This window comes from Haematobia irritans, chromosome 1 (genome assembly GCF_050003625.1).
Source record: "Haematobia irritans isolate KBUSLIRL chromosome 1, ASM5000362v1, whole genome shotgun sequence".
In the NCBI taxonomy this organism is placed as follows: Eukaryota; Metazoa; Arthropoda; class Insecta; order Diptera; family Muscidae; genus Haematobia; species Haematobia irritans.
Genome location: NC_134397.1, coordinates 172,392,396 through 172,401,087, shown reverse-complemented (window position 1 = coordinate 172,401,087; position 8,692 = coordinate 172,392,396). Strand labels below are relative to the sequence as shown.

Sequence of the window (8,692 nt, the reverse complement as noted above, 5' to 3'; positions counted from 1 at the left end):
CTCCTTAATAAAACATTTGAAAAGTCTCAATCACCACTTTTCATCCCACTGTGTTTGACTTAGCTAATAAGAATGAATTAAAGTGCCCGATGATTGTTTTTGTTTCACTTGGCATTTGTTGTTGCTTATTATGGACATCAACGGCGACAGCAGCACTACATGCTATGAAAGTCAATGTAATTGAGAGCAAATCAGAGAAACAGAGAGATAGAGAGAGAGTGACAGCAAAGAAAATAACAAAACTCATCTGTCAGTGCACTCATTTCAAATTCACCCCAAATACTTACAAATTCTCTCTCAATTTTGTCGCTGTCTCTCTCTCGCTCTCTTTCGCTGGCCCCCAAAAACACAAACAATTACAAATGTGGAGATTACTTAAATAAAACGTATAAATTGTTGTTGTTGTATTTTGCTTTGGTGAACTCTGAGTGAATTATCAAATAAAAAATAAAACCCATCAAAAGTGGTGGGGTATAATGGTGGTTACGAGAGAGCCTATTAGACATACAAAAAATGATGAGCTTGTTATCATTGTCCGGGATTTTAGTAAGTTGATTGTTGTTACTCGAACTGAAAGGCAGCAAACAAATTCCATACATGAATAAACGACCAACTCTAACCACACCACATAGAAAATATAACCTGGAAAAGTAAAGTTAAAAAGCAATTGAAACTAAATGAGAAAACATATCCCACTATCATCACCCAACCAACAACAACAACAGTGGTGTTTTGTTTTCTTTTCGTTTGTAATGTCTTCTATTGACTGACAACTGATTCTGAGGGGACCTCTGCCGCTGTTTGTCTTATTTGTTATTGTTTTGCTGTCGACGTTTGTTTGTTATCCACACGGCGGCAGCTCACGTTCTGCTGTCTGACCGCCAAGTTATGTGTAGCCATCAAACAGTTCCCAACGAAACTTTGTAGACGGAGGAAGACGGTTTACGGTTGTTACGAATTGTGTGTTTTTTTTATTGTATGTACGCGCCTGTCGTATTTGTTTTCTTCGTATTCGTTCGTTTGTCGGTAGCTGTGCATGATTTTTTGGGTACCATCCGCCGCAGCAGTCCCAAAGTGAAAATATTAAGAAACGGAAAATAAGAATTGAGTGTTGTCGTCCACCGTGTTAATAAAATCACTGAATTAATTTGAAGAAGCAAAAAATAAATTGTAAATTGTATGTGGGTTTCTTGTGGGCAAAGTAAATCTAAAGAAAAAAATTGCCTGTTTGTCCGGGCAAAACGAAGAAGAAGAAGAGGGCTGTACAAAAAATTTGCCGTCTGCCCCACATAACGGTGATGTTCTGTGTTTTGTTGTTGTTTTTATAAGTGCTGAGATTGTTTGACATCGTACATCCGAAAGATTACGCGGATTTTTAAACAAAATAAAACAAAAGTGAAAACGAAAATCATAGAGCAAGAATATATTTAAATTTTGAGAAAATAAATTTCCAAAATTTTGAATATCTTTCTCTGTTTGCAACGGCATCGTCGCTGGTTATTTGTGTTGTCGTCGTGATTGCCATTCTATCCACCATTCGTGGCGCCCACCACCACCCCCTTTTATAAACGTCAATCGCCCTACTGTAGTGTTGTACGAGTAGTGTGCAAAACAAAAACAAACCTTTTCCCGACGAAGGAAAATATCAAAACAACACGAGAAAGAGCATAAATATTTGATTTTCCTTCAAAAATAAAAAGGCAAAGAAAAAAGAATAAAAAAAAATCTTTCAAGGAAAAGTAAGCCAAAAAAATAATCAATGAAATCAAGTAATTTTTGAATAGGGCCAAATGTGATGTGTTAGAGAAAGTGAACACAATTTAAAGGCTTGAAATTTTTGCAGTGAATTAAATACAAAAAGAAATTAGATTTTAAATGAAAATTAAAACAAGTGTTAGTGCTACCAATAAATTTTTATAAAAAGGAAATCTCCACATCATAAGTGTATAACAATCAAGTAAAAATTATTTCCCAAGAAAATTATTTACATTAACCCCACACAAGGAGAGCGTAATATCTACAACATATAGTTCTTAACAAAAAAAGGTAAATTCCTTCCCATCATCGTCAACATCTAAGAAAAAGTATTTCCTGCTCTTTGAGTTTATGTTTTTAATTTTATTTTCCAAAATATAAAAAAAATCCCATAGTCACTTTATATGATTTCGCAGTTTAGCTCCTTTACCATTATTTTTATTTAAATTGTCATAAATAGATTAATTTAAAAATTTTCTACAAATCATCATCCCATTTTTTGCTTTGCAACAGGCCTTATGAAGAAATGTTCTGCTATTTTATTCATTATCATCCCCATTCCCATCGACATCGTCATCATCATCATCATCACTACCGTCATCACCAGCACTTGTTCAAATTCATTCATATAATTTTACATTGTTGCATTTCGTGTTTTTTGGGGGGTTTTATTCTTCTTCTTATTTGTGTGGGTCTTCATTTCTAATTTAATAAAATATAATAATGAAAAGCAATCAAAAATATTTTATTCAAATGCAAGAAGATTTTCTCACCTTTCATATAGGTTTCTCAGTTTTTGAATGTGATTGTTGTCAGGGTTGCCATATCTATTAAAATTTAAGGTAATTGAAGAACTATTGATTTCAATGCGTATTGATATTGTTATCATTGACATAAATCTGACAGCATATACGAAACAGAGAGAAATGAGTCCAGTATAGTAAAATGGAAAAATATGGGCATCCTCGTGTATCTTGTAGTCCTCCACCCGATGGTAAAACGGATATTGCATAATGTTTTTGGAAATCCCAGTATAAGATCTACCAAAAAGTAGGGACAGTGCTTCTCGAGAGAAAGCCGTCCATTACGACCAGATAAAAAAGAAGGTATTTCAGATTTATATCCCACTAAAAAAATTTGGAAGTTCTTCCAAAGGCACAACTTCAAACGCACTTCCAAAAGACGTACTCCCAAAGATGTTCTTTATTTCAACACAGGAAGTTCTTTTAATTCAATTATTCATAACTCGCTGTTTTCTTATTTTTAATGGGTAAATTTAATTTCTTTGTTTCACAAAGGTTAAAAACAGCTTTAATAAAATGGGACAAATTATTGAAATTTTGTCGGAAAAAAATTCAAAATCCATTCAAGAAATATTGCGAATTTTTCAAAATATTTCAATTCAAACGTTTCGGACATTAAAAATTATAAAAAGTATTTATTTGTCAAAATATGACAATATTTTGTAATTCACATCCAAAACACTGAATTTGAATCACACAGTAAGAAGTGATGCAAATTCAGTGCAACGGCTGTTGAAATGGTGGACATCCGTCCTATGACAAGCCCGTGTTAAATTCATCGCTTCTGCGCCAATTTTGCACTACTTCCGGATCCAAAAAGAACATTTTCACTACTTTTTTGGCGACGCTTTTTTTACTGGGATGTGAAAGATAGATCTTTCAGTCCTCTAGACGATGGTAAAACCTATATTGCAAAATGTGTTTGGATTTCCTGATATGTGGCCGTGCTCCTCCAGAGAAATGTGTCCGCTATGGCAAAATGGGATAAAGCTGGCATCCAGGTTTATACGCGAAACATAGAACTTTTAGTCCTCTATCCGATGTTGAAAACGCATTTTGCAAACTGTGTTTGGGAATCCCAATATATCGCCTACCAGAAAGTGAAGACAGTGCTCCTCGAGAGGAAGATGGGCATTCAGATTTATATGTAATAGGATAAAGATAGATTTTTTAGTCATCTCTCCAATGGTATAAAGGATATTGCAAATTGGTTTTGGGAATCACAATATATAGGCTTATCAAAAAGTAGAGAATGAGTTTCTTGAGATAAATGCTTCCATTATGGCCAAATGGGGAAAAATTCCATCCAGATTTATATGTTAAAGATACCCAGCAAAAAAAGCGTCGCCAAAAAAGTACTGAATTTGCATCACTTCTTTAGGTGTGATCCGAATTCAATGTTTTGGATGTAAATTAAAAAATTCTGTGATATTTTGTCAAATAAAAAATTTTTATAATTTTTAATGGATTCTAACGCTTGTCGGAAACGTTTGACCTCAAATATTTTCAAAAATGTATAATTTTTTCAGATTGGCTTTAGCATTTTTTCGACAAAATTTAAATGATTGGTACCATTTTTATGAATTCTTATTCTGTTTTTAACCTATTTGAAACAAAAAAGTTAAAATTACCCATTAAAAGTATAAAAAAACCAAGATATAAAAAATTGAATTAAAAGAACTTCCTGGGTAGTTAAAATTAAGAACATCATTGGGAGTGCATCTCCTGGAAGTGCTTTTAAAGTTGTGCCTTTGGAAGAACTTCCAATTTTTTTTGCTGGGTAGATCTTTTAGTCCTCTATCCCGTGATAAAACGGAAATGTATTTTTGGGATTCCCAATATACGCCATTGCAAAAAGTGGAAACAGTGCTCCAATGACAATGTCCTTCGGAAGAAATGTTCGCGGCCTCAAATGTACATTTTAAAGCTAGGGATATCCCGAAATTACGGGATTTTCGGAACGGGATCCCGGGATATGACAAAGTTCCTTAAATCTTTAATTAATTTCTGTAATGAAGTGAGCCTTTTATTTTGCTTCATTTAACTATTTTTTACGAAATTGAATTTTCTTATATATATATATATATATATATATATATATATATATATATATATATATATATATATATATATATATATATATATATATATATATATATATATATATATATATATATATATATATATATATATATATATATATATATATATATATATATATATATATATATATATATATATATATATATATTTTTTTTTTTTTTTGTTTTTTTCTTACAGTATTTGTTTGACATTTTGTTATTTTTTATGTCGTAGGAAAAATTATAAGGGGAAAAATTTGGGACGCAAGGAAAAACAGGGAATTTTTTAAGTTTCGTGGGGAATTTTCAAAAATCCTCCTGGTTTCACTGCATTTAGTATACATCTTGTGTAAGAAATTATGAGGTATCCTGTCAACAGCACAATCATCTAGTAAACGATCCCTTCATATGACAATTTTTTTTTCATTTAGTACCACCAAATCAAATTCGAAAAACGTGTAATTGAGACATCTACCAACAAACAAAAATAACCAATTTTTTCTCTTCTGAACAAAAGGAATCTTTAAGATCCATTATAGGAAGACTTATTATAAGACAACTATTGAAGGTCTCCCGTTTTCCATCTTTATAACATCCATTGGTTTTTGTTTTACTTTTATTTCCTTTTATTGTGTGTGTTTTTTAATAAAATTTAATTAAAACGCATTGACTTTGTGTACTAAAATTTTTGGTGTTGTGGATTGTTATTACACAAAATATTTAAAAAAAATCGAAATTCTTCGGGACCCCAAAAAAAACTGAGATTTACTATTTTAAAATTCCGAATGAAATCTTCAATTATAACTGAGATGTTCCGTGAAAATCCATAATTTACTGTAGACGCGATATTAACCGATTTCAACCATTTCATATCCAATCAGAACAAAATGGCACCGTTGATCTCAATGCAAATTTTTTAATACAGATTTCGTTACGGAATCTACACCAAAATAAAAATATATGGTTACACAAGTTGCATGAAATTTTAAATTTCAAGTCAATAGTCCTTCAAACCACCGACACCTGTAGTTACAAAATGCTATAAAGAACAGAAAACATGTCTTACGGCAACTCTGATAAGAATCTAGGCTGTGAGCTCACTCTCTCTCTCCCTCTCTGTATCACAATAGCAAATACTCTCATCAAAATGTTCACTACATATTTCTATCTCCCCTCCACACCACTTGAAGAACCGGTAAACTACAAGTGCTTCTCTCGTGATGTCTGTCGTAGAAGTTCTCGTGGCTTTGAATTGCCTTATCACAGATAATGGTGATAGTTTTTTGAGTTGTACTGTTGTTGTTGCTGCCTGTGTTACTGTTGGTGGTGTAAATAAATTGACTTTCATGTTGAATGGTGTTTTTCCGTTTGCTCCTTTTTTACTCTCCCTTGACCCACCCTTCGAAGATATTGTTATTCTCGACCATTTAACCAAACAATTTATTCGTCTATTGTTGTTGTTGTTATTATTATGTACGTGTCTCATAGTTATTCTTCCTTATCATTAAAAATATTTTTGTGTTGTTGTTTTTTCATTGTCATCCACACTTTGGACAGACAGAAATACAGATTGTGTGAGAAGAAGTCAAACTGACCTGAACCTTAGCCTGTTTGCTCTTCTTTTGCTTTTAGATTTTAATCGTTTTGTTGTTTGTTGTAGTCTCTTTTTTGTGTCGCATTTAAATGTTCTTGAAAAGAGTGAAGCAAAGACAGTTTTAATAATGTTCATATTTCCAAGTAATAAACAAGTGGTCATCATTTTCTTTTAATCATTTTATGTACAAAGGTGAACCTTTTGAGAAGTACACTTGTTTAATTCCAAGGCTTTTAAGTGCTCTCATTGTCGATGTAAATAGAACATTGCATTGCATATTGCGGAATGAACGACAGACATTCTCGAAAAAAAGTTTGGACTGCAAATAGTTATACTATGGTATCCTAACGATGCGCAGTGGTTCCAAATCGCTTTTTTGAAAATAAACGAATAAAGATATAAACATAATTTTTTCTTTGTGAGAAAGCTGAGGGGTTTTCCTCTAAGTTTGCAATTTTGTTGTAAAGGGTATTCTGATGAAAGTTTGAAATGAGCAGTCCAATATGTTGCAAACTGTAGAATAAATCTCTGAATTAATTTAGCTGCCCGTCTGTTTGTTTTAATATTTTTATATCAGACATAAATATTGAGTCAGATTACCACAACTTTATTATGCATCAACATTTTTCAATCGGAAATATTGGTTCCACATAAGCATACACATTTGTTCAGAAATATTAAAATAGAACTGAAATCTACGACTTCTAAAAATTTCATAGTGTAGTTTTTTTAATAAATGAATAGGCTTATTTAAAAAGCAATGATAATAACCCAGTAAAAAAATTTGGAAGTTCTTCCACAACTTTAAAAGCACTTCCAGAAGATGCACTCCCAATGATGTTCTTTATTTTTACTACCCAGGAAGTTCTTTTAATTCATTTTTTTTATAACTTGGTTTTTTCATATTTTGAACTAACTTTTTTAACTTTTTTGTTTCAAATAGGTTAAAAACAGAGTAAGAATACATAAAATGGTACAAATCATTTATATTTTGTCGAAAAAAATGCTAAGTCCAATTTGAAAAAATTGTGAATTTTTGAAAATATTTGAAGTCAAACGTTGCCGACAAGCGTTGGAATCCGTTAAAAATTATAAAAAAATATAAAAATTATTTATTTGACAAAATATCACAGAATTTTTTAATTTACATCCAAAACATTGAATTCGGACCACACCTAAAGAAGCGATGCAAATTCGGTGCAACGGCTGTTGAAATGGAGGACTTCCGTCCTATGACAAGCCCATGTTAAATTCATCGCTTCTGTGTCAATTTTGCACCACTTCCGGATCCAAAAAGAACATTTTCATTACTTTTTTGGCGACGCTTTTTTTGCTGGGAAGCTGCTATGTATGATTTTATGGTGCTATGGAAAAAAATCAAATTTCCACATCCTCATCAGGCTTGCGTGGAATTTTGGATTTTCTAGTTGTGATCATGGATTAAGTTTAATGTCTCCTTAAGACGCATAGTTTAGGAGCAAAATAAGTTCAAGTGGAACATTTCCCTATAAAAAACATATGTGAATTCCTCGCAGAGGTAAGCGCTGATTGACTCTGACTTCTCTTAAAAAGCGGCTGAAAATTGAGCAAATTCGCTAAAAGTTTAAAATCTATAAGTAAAACTATTAAGTAATCCATGAATATTTTTATATAGATACTGATGGAAATAAAATAACAGAAGAACAATATTTTTCTCGAGACGTAAAATCGACCATTTTAATAGTTTGGAAACTCTCACTTATTATTGTCGAGTACTGCTACTGAACACGTCAGCTGCAGTTTAATGGAAAGGGGAAATATCCTGGTTGTGACGGAATTACATCTGATTTAATTTTGTGATATTCTCTTAATCCTTTCACTACCGATGTCCACCTGGGAGGACATGACTTTGAGCGTCGATTGTACATTATCCTTGTATGCTTTATTTAATTTTTTGCTGGAGTATCTTAAGAGGGACCTTCTAATATTAATTTACCAGTTGTATATAGTCGAACATGTAGTTCGGCAATTTTATGTAATGCGCTTTACAGACTATCAGTTATTCCGGACGGAATGCTCGAGTCGAACATATCCCATATATTGTGCACATTATAAGTTAAGTCCGAAGGCATAATCGATACTGCTGCATGTTTATGGGATCGATAACACATTTACCGATTATTTAGTCATCGCCGACATGTATCTACCCGACACACTGTAAGATTCTTTAAAAACACCGACATTCCGTCCGGAATAACTGATAGTCTGTAAAGCGCATAAGTTTTTTTTTATGGAAAAAGTGAAATCCTTATTTTTTGTTATTTCTGATATTGCCCTTAAGGTGGCCTATTTATAGTATACAATTGTTGATTTTTTCTGTATGAGAGGAAGTGTTATTTAACTAAAGGACATACAAAAATTGAAAATTGAGTGTACGATATATAACATACAGGGTAAGTCGATTAAGTCATGTCCCCTAT

General features: G+C 32.3%; 1 long non-coding RNA gene across 2 annotated transcripts in view; it reads left to right on the top strand.

Annotated features, from left to right (window-relative positions):
• The first annotated feature begins 370 nt into the window (after positions 1–370).
• Positions 371–8,692, top strand: part of LOC142222139 (uncharacterized) — a 524,629-nt gene continuing 516,307 nt past the window's right edge. For both annotated transcript variants that reach the window (XR_012718266.1, XR_012718265.1), the window contains exon 1: positions 371–2,046. This is a non-coding gene — a long non-coding RNA (uncharacterized LOC142222139). The remainder of the gene's footprint in view (positions 2,047–8,692) is intronic.